The sequence below is a fragment of the Lygodium microphyllum genome, chromosome 28 (assembly GCF_053477565.2).
Source record: "Lygodium microphyllum isolate KBCC chromosome 28, Lygodium_microphyllum_v1.1.10, whole genome shotgun sequence".
Lineage (NCBI taxonomy): Eukaryota > Viridiplantae > Streptophyta > Polypodiopsida > Schizaeales > Lygodiaceae > Lygodium > Lygodium microphyllum.
The window spans coordinates 27485160-27502153 of record NC_141162.1 but is presented as its reverse complement, the minus strand read 5'-3'; positions in this window follow the sequence as shown (position 1 = coordinate 27502153).

The following is a 16994-nucleotide window of genomic DNA, read 5'->3' as shown; positions in this document are numbered from 1 at the left end:
CTGCACTTCTTTGCTCTTGATACGTCCTGGCCTTCAACTGACAGAGCTAGTTTACCTGGGGGTTTTGGTACCCAAATCCATTGATTACCTACATAATACCCTTGAGCACGTAGCAACACTTTGGATATCCATCACGGCGTTGTGCTAGCTCTCCATCGATACATTCGTCTATACAACTTGGGCTTCTTTCATGGTATTCTACGATATTTGTGAGTCCAAAGCCTATCCTTGGCATTGTCTCCTAACCTTCTTGTTTCAAGCATGGCCTCGCTCGTTGGTTCTCTCTATTCAACATGTGATTGTATCAACTCTTCCAACAAGTCCTTGCTCTCATAAGTAGGCTTGCATGTTGTGTCAGCACATTCCTTGTCTTTCCCTCGAGGTTCAATGAGGTCACCCTTGCTAAAGGTTGTGACTATCTTCACACCTGGTAGTGTCAAGTTTATCCTCTGTGCTACGTAATCAGCCTCACACTTTGTTGCCCTTTTGAAGGGTCTTCCTAAGAGGGTTTCTTTTCCACAATTAGAACTATTTGGAGGAACATGGAAGAGGATAGGCAAGCTTTCCGTTTCAATAGTTACAAGGATTTTGCACTTGCCTATAAGTGCTTGTGAGTATCCCCCATGAGGACTAAGAGTTGCATTAGTCGGTGTGAGCTCTGGTTGGCTTATTAGGATCCATGCGTCATAGGTCAAGATATTAAAATCAGCTCCTTCATCAATGAGAGCATCGACAGTGTGCTCTCTTTTCATAGTGAGTTTGACCCTAAGATAAGCAGGCGGTACTATGTCTTCATCTTTCGGGTCTTGGCTTGTGAATTTAAGCCTTCTGATGCATACCTTTGAGTCCCCAACTACACGACCAGATGTGGATTCTCCACTCATGTCTTGGGTCGTCTGTGCAGTGCCATTCAAGATGCATCTAATGTTAGGACTATCATGTCTAGTTATCCTCGTGATTGTAGCTTGATGTTGTTCCGTTTTGCTCTGACTAGATGCAGTGTGCTCTCTTTTCGTAGTAAGTTTGACCCTAAGATAAGCAGGTGATACTATGTCTTCATCTTTCGGGTCTTGGCTTGTGAATTTAAGCCTTCTGATGCATACCTTTGAGTCCCCAACTACATGACCAGATGTGGATTCTCCACTCATGTCTTGGGTCGTCTGTGCAGTGCCATTCAAGATGCATCTAATGTTAGGACTATCATGTCTAGTTATCCTCGTAATTGTAGCTTGATGTTGTTCCGTTTTGCTCTAACTAGATGCAGTCTGAATGCAGCCTATACATGTTTTTGTGGTGTGGCCTTTTTGCCCTCGTTGGCTAGATTGGCTTGTTGAGGTTCTAAGGTTTCTTGCTGCATCGTCTTACTCGTTTTAGGTTCGTTTCTGGGTCTATAACTCCACCGGCTGCCGTTAAGGCGCCGACTCTCTCAACAACCTACTCAAGCTGCTAAACGGCTATGTCTTGCGAATTCACCTATTCTTTGTGCCAAAATTGAGTTCTGGGCATCGGGATGGCTCACAAAGGTTTGCAGGGTTGAAATTGGATCTGGTGCAATCTTCCAAAAAATTTGCAAAAATCTGACTCGGCCCAACTCATCCGAATTGCAGGGGCCGAATGGTGGATTCAAACGAGCCAAATAGGAATTGTGGCGGGGTTTGCGGCTTCGACAGCCGAATGGACATGGATGAGGGGGCCGAGTTAGGTTAGTTGGCTAAGTCGATCACTCAGACAGGCCGAGTGGTTTGGGCTAAATCAAGTTGGCCGAGGGCCAAATGGTATATTCGGACAGGTTGAGGCGTGAGGGCCAAGGTCTAAATTTAAATGTGTTGGCCAAGTTGTTTGCTCGGACAGGCCAAATTGGCCAAATGCAAGAGGTCCAAGGGCCAATTCTAAGACTCGACCACCTAGAACCAAGCCACTCGAATGGGCCGAGTCGCGCCCATGCGACGATGGTAGCACTGAGGATAATTTCATTAAATCCAACATTCTAAGTAATCACAAGGCACATAAACTTCTAGATCACAACAAGGACGTAGGAGGAAGGTTTTGATATACCTGACACGTGCGAAGAACTCTCTGATGGCAAGATCGATTTGAATTAACAATGGAATCTCTATCCCTCTCTCTCTCTCTCTCAATGCTAGAGTGAAAAAATGATCTCTTCTATGGTCTCCTGGCCTCTTATTACCTTGCTTAGGCCTGCATTCACCTTAGTCTTGCTCCCCTTACCAACATTTAACCCAAAATTTTCATTTTTTGCCCTTCTTTTCTCCATTTCAGCCTATTATACAGCAACAGAAACTCTACTACATGCTCAAATGTTTTGCTCCTATCCTACCTAAATGCAAACAAAAATCATAAAGAAAGTACCTACGTTACTCTAAACTACCTTTCCAATTCCAAAAAACCAAAAACCTACTTGCTAAGGAGATCAAATACCTCTTCAAACTCCCTTGCTTCCTACCTATCTACTTCAAGCACTGGTTCGGGGAAAACCCTACAATGCTTCATTCAAAGCGCACAAGTGCTCAAGACTTGAATCTGTTGGTCCTGGCAACGGAACCAAAATGTAAAGGCGATCAACCGCCAGGACCCACAAACTGCTTATTGTTTCAAGCATTCCAAGCAGAGCCCTAATGGCTACCTCTCACATAGCCCGATGCGCCATCCATCTCTATGGGTGTAGTGAGCTTATCTCCATGCCCAATCAAGTCACCTCCTCTCCCGAGCACTCTGATAGCTCCACGATCCAAGTACAAGCTTCAAGCAAGCTCTATCCTCAAGCTCCATGCTCCAAGCTTCATTGCCGCAAGCAAGATGAGACAAGAGAAGAGAAGAGAAGAAGAGAGGAGAAGATGGAGAGCTTCTCCACCCTAGCCCCTCACCCTCCCACACTCACTCCCTCACACTCTCATACTCACTCTCTCAAGCACAAGCTCAAGCAAGCAAGAACAAGAAGAAGAAGAGGAGGAGGAGGAGGAGGAGAGACACTTTTGGCCACACATAAGAATGATCTTCTCATTCACTTTTCAACTTTATATAGAAAACCCTAAATCCCTTTTGGGCGGTCATCCCCTTATCCCCTTTTTTACATGGTTGGTCATGGCCTAGCCCCTTTTTCCCATTGTCCTCCTAACTTCCTAGCTTCCTTCCTACCGTCCATCTACCTTTACAATTTGTATGGGTGAGGACCCGCCAGCACTCTTAAAATCAATTGTAGTGTGTCGTGCGTTCTTTTACAAAAGTATTGACTTGTGCTTTTTCTTGTGCACCTTTCTCATTGATTTAGGACTATTTTGCACTTCTTGTGTTTCCAGATTCTTCTTGGCATGCCTTTGTCTTCCGTTTCACTTTGCCTTGGCCCTGTCTTCCTCTTTAGATAAATCTAGATTTTCCACCTTGTTCATCTGAGGGTTAACACTAGTGAGGTGAGGAGATTGCTAACTGCTTGCCGTGCTCCTGTCTCTATGCTTCCTGGTCAATTGCCTTAGCTGATTCCTTGGCCCATTGCATTTAGGCTTTGTTTATGCAACATTGTTTGTGGTGCTGCTACATCTCTCGATTTTGGTCATGGAGGTGACACCAATGTGCTTATGCTTGAGAGATCATCGATCTCATCCTCCAATATGAGCTCGACGTCTTTTAGGTATTTCTAGTCTTCTTTCACCAACTCCTTCACCTTTTCAATGGCTTTGAGTTGATGCTTTGGGTCGGGATACTCCCCGACCCTCACACTTCCTTTCTCAGCTGTCCTTGGGGTTGACATTTCTGCTTCTGCATCCATCACTTTATTTCCTGTAGGCATCATTGTGGTACTCTATTTTTAGCATGACCTTTGCATCCACTTTCTTCCGCCTTCTCCTATGGCTCCTCTTTCCAATTGAGGTTGCATCTAAGTTGCTAGGCCGTAGCAATGATATGCTAGCCTACTTTGTATGTACGCAGGTTATGGCATGCAACGGGATAGGCGTGGTCTCCCCATCGAGTGTCTCGATATTGAACAACCCTAATGGGGCTAAAGGCTCATTCATTGCTAGAGGAGGGCTTTCACCTTGAGCAATCAACAAAGAGGTGCATGATTCCACATTCAACGTATCTCTGATCGGCCTTGTCTCGATTTGCTCACTCCCATGTGAAGAGATATATCCTAGATGACCGCAAGTCCAACATGTGATTGGTTCTTGGGTCTACCCTCTTAAGCCTCTACCTCTCACTCTACCTAACGTCATCACTGTTACCGGTCGATAGTCCATAAGTACTACATTGTCTATACGATGACATAAGGGTGTACATAAGGCTTTTCATCGTTTGGCTCTTCCATGTAGTGGATTGGAGCGTCACTTGGTAGATGGGTCACATAGTAGGTTCCTGTTGATCTAGGTATGCATGTAGGGTTTATCTCCATCCTAGGAATGGATGGCTTGGCATTATTGGGTGTTGGGAAAGCCAATGGGGCTCCCCTTCTGAAGAAGTCTGGTGGCCTATTCGCTAGATATGGTTGATTATATGGTTGCGAGTACGGGAGTCTCCTCGATAGTTTGCAATGAATGGCATCATGGCAAAACCTACCACAATTGGCACAAGGTCGAGACTGAGGATCTTGACACTCAAATGGCAAGTGGTTTCTACCACAATATACCCATCGGACATGAGGGTGTGTCAGTCATTTCATTATTTCTTGTAATCTAGCTAGCTCCATCCTCATCTCCGCTAGCTCCTGGCTTGAGTCAATGCCCTTGCCTTTATCCTGAGTACTTGGGCCTGATCTTTCGCTTGTCATTGAAGCTCTCTCAAGATTCCTAGAGGTAGTCTCTTCTTGATTTGAGCTCCTAAAATTTCTCTCCTTGAGGTGGTCATCCACTCTAATGGCCTCTTCGAAGACCCTCATTAGCGCATCTCGCTATAAGCTCGAGTTGCCAGCCAAGGCCTTGTAGAGCTCTTCACTTCGTATTCCATTAATGAATACTGTGGACACTGCTCTCTCAATTGGTCGCTCATCAATAGGGATTTTCTTGACAAGACTCCTCATATGGGTAACATAATCCGTAATATCCTCTTTATCCCTCTACTTAATTCATTAGCTGCACTAGCAGGTTGTTGGAGTACCCAAGCTCATAGAATCTCTTAATGAAGAGACTCTTGAGGTTGTTAAAGTCAGTTCGCTCGGTAGCATCAAAACTCATGTACCAAGTCCTACCCTTATCTCCTAAGCACAAATCAAAAGCTTGTGAGCGCAAACTAAGATTAGTGAGGCCCTTGGCCTTACAGACTTGCTTAAACTACTCTACAAAGCTATATGGGTCATTGTTAGGCTAGTACTTGTCTAGCTGCTTTGCAACTATTGGGATTTTAGACTAGCTCTTGGAGCCTTGAGTAACTCCTAATCTTGCAAACAACGAGGTTGCCATTGCAATGGCACTCCGCTTGGCAGAAGCGCTATCTAATAGTTGCTTCATGAGAAGCTCACTTAGCGTAAAATCTCCCTCTAGTGCTCTTTTTGTCTCAACATTAAGACCCGTCCTATTTCTTCTTACTAGCGCTAGCATCCGCTGAATTTCATACACTTCCATGTTCTACTACAAGCACTTGGCTTACTATTCATGATTGTAGGTCACTAGGCCTTGCAAAGCTTTGTGCGCTAGTCTCCTCTCCTCTCCTAGGTCTGCTATGATAACCTAAGATGTCCTGCCCTGGTGGTCATCTGTCCGGTCCTGTAGGTTGTAATTGGCGACCAGCCATTGGATTTCAGTCGAGAGACCTCCTAGGTCAAGCTCCTCATCCCGTTCATGGTTAGTGCTTGTCTGTGCTATTTCTATGGTCTCTCTCTCCACCAAGTTGTTGATGAGATTGATTAGATCAAGAAGATCCACTCCTCCAATGGTGACTATTCCTCCTGGATTACCTGCTGCATCTTCTGCTTGGTCCTACGCTTGGGGTTTCGATCACCCAAACATCCAGATCTCCTCCTATTGGTGGGTTCGTTCTTGGGTTATGTCTAGGTGAGTTCCTTGCTATTTACATATACTCCTCAATTTAACTCCCTCGGTGGATGTGTGCACGTGCTCTCTTCTGTGCACTGTGTAGAATCGGGCTCTCGGCTTTTCAGTGCATGTTAAATGATGAAATTGATGTGGGGTGCAAATGCAGAATGCAAGATGCAACTCATGTTATCCCCCCTTTTTGTTCACAGCCTATTATGGCTCTAGGTGAGTTCCCTGGCTGCCTGTAATAATTGTCTAGGGTTTCTACTGCTCCCCTCCAGCTCGGTCAAGGTAATTCTATAGTCTATGAGTTGGTTCTGAGATCGATTCTGGCTAGTTCTAGTCAAAGGCTGGTAAACTTGCCCTAGTTCTATTCTACCTTATTGGTCCGGTTCCCAGAGTCCAACTCTGGTAGTCCCGGGGCAATTGGTCCGACTCGAACTGTCCGAGTCAATTTGTCCGACCAAGTTGAATCTCTAAGACAAACAATCCGCATTCAATTGGGTATGTCCAATCGGACCAAGGTGGTTTGAGACTAGGGGTTATCCAACTAGACACGTTCGATTGACTGGGCCTGGTCTGATTTGGACTCTCTGACTTACTTAGTCAGGACTCAGTCCGACACTAGGAGTCAAACACTGACTGTTGGTCTGCCAACTACAGTAGGTGAAACCTAGAATGCCGATGCGATTGATATTGGGGATCCCTAGGGTTCTCATCGCCTAACCTGCAACCCTCCAGAACTACTGATTAGAATACAAGGAAGGCCTAGAACTACCTGGAGACTGCAAGATCGAGCTCAAAATCAGTGCGCTCAATTCATCTTGTACCTGCAACTCTCTCTCTCTCTCTCTCTCTCTCTCTCTCTCTCTCTCTCTCTCTCTCTCTCTCTCTCTCTCTCTCTCTCTCTCTCTCTCTCTCTCTCTCTCTCTCTCTCTCTCTCTCTCTCTCTCTCTCTCTCTCTCTCTCTCTCTCTCTCTCTCTCTCTCTCTCTCTCAAGCTCTCTCAGAATGCAACAGTTGCAAATGAGCTCTTCCTTGACCTCTGGGGTTATAAACCCTTCCCCAACTAAGGCTTGTCAACCACCCTTCCAGTCATTCTCCTAGTGATGTGAATCCTTCTAGCCTAATGGAAAGATCAGAGTGTGCATCAACTATAAGAAGGTAAACACTGCTACCAAGAGGGACAATTATCCATTTCCATACATTGACACATGCTCGAGAGAGTGGTAGGCAAAGAGGCCATAGTTTTCTAGACGACTTCTCAAGATACAATCAAGTGCAAGTGCACCCTGACAACAAGCACAAGACTGTCTTCGCTACTGAGTAGGCTATCTTCACCTACATAGTCATGCCTTTTGGGTATTGACTAATGCACCTGCTACTTTTTAAAGGCTCATATGCACAATATTCAAGGACATGCTTAGGAAAGAGTTAGAGGTCTTCGTTGACGACTTATGTGTTCACTCCAATTGGAAGGAACACTTAGACAAAATCCGAGCAGTCTTTGAATGATATAGACTATATCTTCTTTCATTGAACCCTTTAAAATGCAAATTATGGGTAAAGCACGTATGCATCCTAGGGCATGTGGTGTCCAAGAATGGCATTGCCACTAACTTCTCGAAAGTTAAGGCTATTGTCTATCTTCCATGCCCAACCAATTACAAGGGAGACCAGTGCTTTCTCGGCCATACAGGATATTATTGACAGTTTGTGCTAAACTATGCATTGATTGCTAGACCCTTGTACAAGCTATTGATAATATTCAAATGGATCGAGGAATGCCAGCACACATACGAAGAATTAAAGAAGGCTCTACCCACCACACCAATCTTAAGAGCCCCAAACTAGAACATAACCTCTCATGTTCATATTGACGCTTCGAAATTCACAATAGGAGCTATATTGTGTCAGCCTAGTGATCACAATCTAGACTATCCCTTGTCACTTTGCTAGCAGACAACTCATGTATACAAAAATGAATTAGTCCACAACTGAACGAGACGGGTTAGCCATGGTGTTTGCAATAAAGAAATTTTGGCATTATCTTCTGACTAAACCCTTTATTTTCTTGATTGACCATCAATCCTTGATGTATCTAGTGAACAAACCTTGAGCCATCGGATGCATAGCTCGATGGCTACTTTTGCTTCTTGAATTTGACTTCTTCGTCGTTGTATGCAACGGAAAGAAGCATTATATGGTTGATCATATGACTTGCATACCCACGGGAGAAACCACTAGACAGGGCATTGGAGATGAATTGCCAGACACACATCTATTTGCCCTATCTAGCGAAAGAGATTAGTTTAGAGCCGACTTGATGCCATACTACGCAGATGACATAGTCTAAGTGCTTAAGCATGGACTACTTGACCAACCTATAGAAAAAGACTAAATGAGATGACTCATTCTCAAAATCCAACCCTCATAGCATGCAACTCTATCGGCTAGGACATTGGCTAGGGTAAGACGGATTGCTACAAAGATGTGTGTGTGAGTACAAAATGCATGACATACTAGTTGAGGCACACGATAAAATTGCAGGAGGACACTTCAATGGAGATACGACGGCCCGCAAGGTACTGTAGTTTCAACTGTGGTGGCCCACGCTTTTTCAAGTTGTGGCACAATTCATTAAACACTGCCATCTGCAAAAGTACATGGAGGCAATTGGACAAGCTGTCAACTACGAGAAGTGAGCAGAGTTCCTCTAGACCTTTGGTAGAAACCGCGGCATAGTCATCGTGCAAGAAGAAGAAGAAACCCACCAAGTCTGGATCAAGTTGACTCCAAAGTTGGTGGAAAAAGCACTAGACCTACCAAATAAAGTGGAGAGATGACCAAAGAGAGATGTGTATGCCATGTTAGAAATGGACAAGGTAATGGTTCACACAAATAATGGCATCAGCTTGGCAAATATCCCCGATTCTAAAATCCAACTCTAAGCCAAAATGATGCGCACATTGTTCTCCAACCATAGGTACAACTCAATAATGAGCCAAATCAACGTGCCTATGTTGGAGAGCATTGCAGCAAGATCCTTTGATGAAGTGAACCTAAATGGCTTTGTGCAAAAAACCATTGAGACTTCAGCAAAAGCACTGGCAATAGGAGGAAGACCCGCAGGAGGAGAGTCCTCGGCTACTAAGGAAAAGGAAAGTGTCATCCTCCAAGGCCTCAACCATTGGCTTCGGGGGGGTTTTAACATCTATAATAAGAGAAGCATTGGGGGGAGGACAAGGTGAAGAAGGAGTCGGAGAAACACCAGAGAGGTGCACCTCCTCACCACGAATAGTAGCTGCACTCTAGTGAAAGGACACTGAGTGATGATGAGGAAGGAGAACAAGAAATACAAAGTAACCAACAAAAACCCAAAAAATCCAAAGAAGAAAGATTTGCAAGAGAAGGCTGAGGAGGAAATCAGGAAAAAAGAAAATGCAAACTTACAAAAAGCCAAAAGAGAGCCTTGAGGAAATGAAGAAGAGAGCAGAGGACTGGGTGAACCATAATGAGAGAAAAGTCAAAGCTTTGGCACACCATCTAGCTCAGGTGGAAAAGGACAAAGTGCTAGTTGAGAACAGATCAGAGGCTACCCAAGTGAGTTTCAAAGCCTAGCAACGTACCTTCCTGAGCACATTTCTGAATGTCACTCAAACAGAGGAAGGGAAGACCATTGACTCCATAAAGAAGAAGCTAGGGATTGCATGTAGGGCCCTGAGAGTAGGTCTGCAGATGCCAGTGCAACCCTTGGGTGTCAGCCTTGGCCTTGAGGAGCAACGAAGCTATCTACTGTAAGCAATCTTGACCCCACAAGAAGCCAACGCACTAGGGTTCGATGAGGGGACACAACAAGAAGACCAGCAAGGAGAAGGGGCTAGTACAAGCTTGGACGTGGGACCTCGCAAAGAAGAACTTGTCCGACAGCCTCCTTCCCCATGCCCAAATGAATAGCAACAGTAGGTAGACACCTCTGCTAAAAGAAAAGCAGAGCTTAAGAGGAAGAGATAATGGGATGATGGAGCAAGCAAAGAAAATATTGAAGGCCAAGCCAACAGAGGTGCCAACTCTCCCTATCCCACCAAGCCAGGACAATGGGCCAACGAGCTTTAATGTTGAACTTGTGATAGCTTAATTTCTAATTCCCCACCAACTTGCATAGAGTACTGCCAGTCAAGGTGGTGGAAGAGGTTAGTACTATGGGAAGCCGGCTAGGAGACAAATGGACCTTGGAGACAGAGCAGAAACCCACTCTATGGGGGACCAAGGATGCATATTTTGGCAAGATAAAATTTTTGAAGTGTCAGGGATGTGAAGGGCTATGAGTGCCAATCCACATAGAGGAGGCACATTTTTAATGTGAACATGGATGCCTGGATAGCTTTTTGTAACACCTTACCCTTCGAGCAAAATAATCCAACATTCATGCTATATCTAAGAAGGGTAGGAGTGGATTTTAACCCAAGTATCCATGGTCAGTACGACTTCCCATAGATCTATAATGCCAATGCTACTAAGCCTGAAGAGGCCCTCATTTTTGCACCAAAGGACATATATGATTCTGTATTCTGCTTCATCGATGAATTCTCCTCCTGTCCCGATCATGCCTTCATCACAACATGTAATTATCTTAGATTGCTTAGGATACTACTTAGATAGGATCCCGCACCGCAAGAGCATCGCCTTTCACCCCTCTTTTTTGATCCCAATGGAATAGATAGGTACGCCATGGCTAGATTGATTAAGTGAGCTACTCTACTTCCTTTGTTAACCCCAACACGAAGAAAGTAAAAGGAAACGCAGGGAAAAGGCAGAAAAAATGTAGCTCAACTGAAGAAAGAAGAGGAGAAAAGTCCAAAAGCGCAAGGGCAACCTTAAAAGTCCAAGGCAGCTGCAAAAGGGGAAAGGTGCATTTTAAAATACAAAGGCGCACTCTGAAATCTCGTAAAAGAGTGCCAGGCGGTGGAAAATCCAGAAAGCTAAAATAAAAGGCAAGGACAAAGACAAAGGCCAAGGCAAGAGAAATAAAAGGCAAAGGCACACCAGGAAAAGCACAAGACAAAGCTTGTGTAAAAGAGCGCAAGTGCATCGCAGTTTAATTCAAGGAGCGCTAGGCTCTCACCCGTGCAATTTGTAAATATAGATGGGTGGCGGAAAGGAAGCTAGGAAGATAGAAGGATAATGGGAAAAAGGGCCTAGGCTACGGCCGACCATGTAAAAAAGGGGAAAATGGGATGACCGCCCCAAAGGGATTTAGGGTTTTGTATATAAAGTTGAAAAGTGAATGAGAAGCTCATTCTTGTGTATGGCCAAAAGTGGTTCTCTTCTTCTTCTTCTTCTTCTTCTTCTTCTTGCTTGCTTGCTTACACTTGTGCTTGAGAGAGGGAGTGTGAGAGTGTGAGGGAGTGAGTGTGTGACGATGAGGAACCGGGGAGGAGAAGCTCTCCATCTTCTCCTTTCTTCTTCTCTTCTCTTCCCTTCTCTTGTCTTGCTCGTGACAATGGAGCTTGGAGCGTGGAGCTTGAGGATGGAGCTTACTTGAAGCTTGCACTTGGATCGTGGAGCTACCGAAGTGCGCAGGAGAGGAGGTAACTCGAACGGCATGGAGGTAAGCTCACTACACCCGTAGATATGGATGGCGCGTCGGCTATGTGAGAGGTAGCCATTAGTGTTCAGCTTGGAATGCTTGAAACAATAAGCAGTCCGTGGGTCTTGGCGGTTGAGTGAAAGCTCCCACATTTTGGTTCCGTTGTCGGGACCAACAGATTCAAGCCTTGAGCACTTGCGCTTCGAATCGAGCATCGAAGTAAGGGTTTCCCCCGAACCGGTGCTTGAGATAGGTAGGAAAAGAGGGGGTTGAAGATGGTATTCGACCTTATTGGCAAGTAGGTTTTTGCTTTTTTGAGATTTATGTTGTGAGATGGAGTAGTGTAGGTATTTACTTTGTGATTTGGATGCATTAGAGTAGGAGAAAACAAAGAAAAACAAAGAAAATAAGCATTAGGGTTTACTGTTGCAAAACAGGGCAAAAACAGGGCAAGAATCAGGCAAAAGTGGTAAAAAACTCGCTTGTGATGCCTAAGGTCGGCAAGTGAGTTATTGGGGGTGTCAATACCATACCCGGGAAGGGGTATAAGGGCCAAATGTGGCAGGAAAGGCCACATTGTGCACTGCAGGGTTTCACGAGAGCAGGAGAGAAGAGGAAAGCTTGGTGAGGGGATCCGATTCAATCTTGGCATCAGAGAGACATTTGGCCAGCCTAGGTAATTCTACACCTTCCCCTATAGTACTAGGATGGATCTAGAGCTGCTCGACAAGGGGGAAGGCCTCCAGCACCCGACACGACGAATTTCGTGAGAGTCAGCGAAAAGACACGCGGCACCCGGCGCGTCCAAGTAACGACGACTCTGGTCCGAGGCCCAGATTCGGCCCTCGGACCGCTCGACTCGACCCACTCGGCCACTACCACTCAGATGCCCACACTCGGGCCGTCCGAATCGAGCACTCGGACTACCTTAGAGTCCTACCTTGGCCCGCTTGACCACCTCACCCAGCCTCGGCCCACTCGGCCCTCGGACACCCGAGTTCGAACTGGTCGAATTGTGCATTCGGACGGTGGTTACATACGGCCCTTCCCACTCGGCCCTCGGACGTGCCGAATTGGGCACTCAGACCCTGTAATTCGGAGCAGTTGGGCTGAGTGTGTAGTTCCACCAATTTTTCAGAAAACTTTACCTAACCCGACCAACACTCAGCAGCACGACCTGTCAGAATCCCTTAGAACACTCAGACCTTGATTCTAGCACACGGAATAGGCAAAATCGTAGGGTGCAGTCGCTTAATAGCTAGAGGTAGGCAGTTGCGAGAACAGGGACTTAGACGAAAACCGCTAAGTGGAAAAGCCTGATTAGACCCAAAAACGAATGAGGCAACGAATAAGAAAAACTCTGAACCCCAAAATTGACCCCACAGGTTACATAGAGTGAAAATAATGGCCCTGCGGGTCGGGGAGGGGACCACCTCCCGGACCCCCGCAAAGGGGGATCTGCCCCCTCTATATCCTCCCCAAGTAGGTTGGAGAGAGAACGTGCACCGTAACAGGCCCTCCAACTTAGACCCTCGGGCAGTAATGGCCCTACGCGAGCATGGATGCTCACTTGGAAAGGAGCAACCAGAAGCCCGCACCCAAATAAAGGCAAATGGAGACCCTAGAACCTTAACGGGCCAATCTAGCCATCAAGGGAAAAAAGACCACACTACAAGGACACATGTACATTGTGTTCAATCTACGTCTAGTCAAAGCAAAATGCAACATCATCAAGCTACCAATGCAGAGATGACTAGACATGACAGTCCTGACAATAGATGTACCTTAAGCAGCACTACACAGACAACCCAAGATATTTGTGGAGAATCCACATCTGATTGTGCAGCTAGGGACTCAAGGGCATGTACCAGAAGGCTTGAAGCTGTAAACCAAGACCCGGACGATGAAGACATAGTACCACCTGCTTATCTTAGGGTCAAACTCACCGCAAAAAGAGAGCATAGTGTTGATGCTCTCATTGATGAAGGAGCAAATTTCAATGTCTTGACTTACGAAGCATGGACTCTACTAGGTCAACCAGAGCTCAAACCGACTGATGCAACTCTTAAGCCTCACGAGGAAAACCCACAAGCACTTCTAGGGAAGTGCAGAATCCTTGTAACTATTGAAACAGAAAGCTTGCCACTCCTGTTCTATGTTCCTCCAAACAGCGAGAATTATGGAAAGGAAATCCTCCTAGGAAGGCCCTTAAAAAAGGCAACGAAGTGTGAAGCTGACTATATAGCACAGAGGATACACCTAGCACTACTAGGTGTGAGGATAATCACGACTTTTAGCAAGGGTGACCTCACGAAACCTCGAGGGAAGGGCAAGGAGCATTCTGACATACCAAGCAAGCCTAGTAATGAGAGCAGGGAGCTGTTGAAAGAGTTGATACAAGTGCAGATTGAACGGAGAGAACCAGTAAGTGAGGCCATACTTGAAACAAAGAGGTTAGGAGATAAGCCCAAGTATAGGGCTTGGACTTACAAATATCATAGGAGATCACGAAAGAAGCCCAAGCCTTATAGACGAAGGCATCCATGGAGAGCTAGCATGACGCCACGATGGATATCCAAGGCGTTGCTTCGTGCTCAAGGGTATTATGCAGACAACCGATGGATTTGGGTGCCGAAACCCCCTACTAAACAACCTTGGTCAGGAGCCAAAATTAGGTCAAAAGAAACAGAGCATGGGAGGATCTCTAAACGAGAATCCGAGTCTCGAACCAAAAATATTGGAGTGATTGCACCCCTCACGATTGAAATCAAGAAACCGAACATGCCCCATCAAGTACTAGATCCTCAGCCTAGCAGGCCTAGCAAGCAGATATCAGAGGGATCCGTCGAATATGCATGAGGTCCACTAGTGGACAAGGAGCACCACAGGCACAACGTCACTCATGATAGGGATGATTGCTCAACAAAGCTAACGGCGGAATCCTCCAACAATCACAAGCAAATCATTCAACCGGTGCCAGGTCTGCCTAAGAGTCCCAGGTCCCCTACGTCCTCTCTTCCCAAACGGACCTAGGAGGCACAATGACAGCTGTCAATGGCAGGGGCTCACTCCCAACCTCTGTCTCCATTAAAGCTTCCAAATACCTAGGAGGGGAAACATGACACTGGCCGTAGCTCTCGGCCCAAGGATACTCCCGTGTGACCCAATGTGACTGGATCAACTCAGGATCCAATCCACACAGGTGAGTGTTCAGAGGACAACAAAAGAAACGACCACGTCCGATCGCCCCAAGGACTCCACACCGCGATCCACCAAGAGTAACCAACCCACTGGACTAAACGCCACTGCTCCCAACCAAGGATCGCAGCAGTCACAGCCCTCGGCTATGACCACACCCCTTGCAGAACATGTCCCTAACACTTCATCTGAGGAGGAGGTGCCGCAACCAGTATCCTTGACAACTCCAATCCGTCCCAAGCACCTAAAGCCTAGGCTTGAGGAGGAACCCCTCAAAGATGTGGCCAAGGAGATAACGTACCAAACCATTCAACCTATCAAGGCTATTCAACGGGCCGCGGCTATGTCCCATGAGGACACACTAGAGAAAGGAAATGATCAGGCCCAACCAGGCACAACAACGGTTGACCTAGTCCAAGGTCCTGAACCATTGAGAGATCAGCGCAAACAATAGCAGCTACAGGTGGTCGTGGACCCCAAGAGCATTGAAACATAGAGTGCTAGAGAGCTGAGGAATAAAGCATCATGTCCATCCACCAATGAACCCATTGATGTCTCTCCTAATAGTGGTGAAACCTCAGACACATCTGTGTGCTCTAAAAAGTTAACGCAGCCATTGCCATCAACAGTTGCTTCCAACACTCAATCCACCGACAATAGAACTCACATTGACCAATCAAGAGTGGAGATAATGTTGCCACAATAGGGCGACAAATTCATACCAGTCATGTCCAAGGAGAACCATGACACAATGACGAAGCCTCAAGAGAAACATGGAAACCCCAAGCGCATGAGCACTCCTAGCATTGATCAATCTTTCTCTTCTAGGCCTGAGCCCCCAGCTACACTAAAGCCCATGCAAACTCTTAGAAGCTTGCATGAAATGGCAATCGAGCAAGCCCTTGTCGAACATAGAGGTGTTGCAGAATGCCTAGCTGAGTTGGATGCCAAGCTCAAGGTGTTCACACGTGTCTATGTCATGGCAGACATGCGCACATTCCCTAAAGAGCAGCTTGGAGACTACTTGCCCTTTCCTTTATCTTGGGAAGATCAGGAACACCTTGACGAGCACAATAGTAAGCTCCTGCGCAAACACTTGCTACTCATCTCGGGCGAGGAAACCGACGAACTGCGCTTAATTGTCACATTCAATGAGGCGCTCTGCCAACCGAATCTCTTAGACATATTGCAACTAAAGCGACTATCAGCAGGCCGAAGTCGATTTGAGCAGCATTGGTGTGAAAGCCGCATTGCAGTAGCCGAACTAGGGGCTCAGATCATGACAATCTTTGAGGAGCGATTGGCCAAATGGCAATCCCAAAGAGACCCAACCTATGTGGCGCCAACTTCCCTTCAAGTGTTGACTGCCATTTGGGGCAAGGACTTGGCTGAACCAAGCCAAGAAGACCCTCTCCTTGATAAGGTTCTCACTGAGAAGGAATCACATGTCACCAATAGACTCGGACAAGGTTCCATGCTACTCGATGTGGCGAAATATCTATCAGTGTTGAGTAAGCTGCCACGTGTACTAGATGCGTGTGCCACGCTTCAGTACAATCCCGAGTTCTACAATTGGTTTCTATCCTCGTGAAGTGATAGGGATTGAAAAAAAATGTATATATATGAACAATGATTTTTGTGTCACCCTGTACAGACATTATCAACACACACAAGCAATAAAAAGTCAAGCAGAGACAGAAGAATCGGGGCCAACGGGCTAGGCTAGGCCGGTCCCCCTTCCACCAGATCATGTCTGCCTCCGGGCGAAGGGCATGCACCCCGCATTGCCACCATGGAAAGCCCTGACCAACATCCCTAATGATGTAAGCAGGGCACAGTTCCTCTCTACACACTTTTTCCTTCCCGGCCTATCCTTCCGAGGAGGCGCCCTCCAAATGCAGGACCACCAACCAATGTAACTCGGTGTGAGTCAAGATCTGCTAGTAGTTAGAGGCTAAAGGGACACCATTACAAGGGCCATCCCTCTACAACAAGTACAACATGTTCCGCACCTTCTCTTCTAGTTATATGCATTTGACAACCCACACTGAAATCCCTCCTATGCGAACAATCTTATTCTGTATCAAGGCCTAACCCTTGGATTGCATCTTGCAGGCCAGAACGAAAACATGGAGAACCACGGACAACTGGCATGCAGAGATGCTCTTCGCGAAAGACAGGAGCACGTGGCATGCGCCCCTCCACCGGTGCGCTATGTGCCCACTC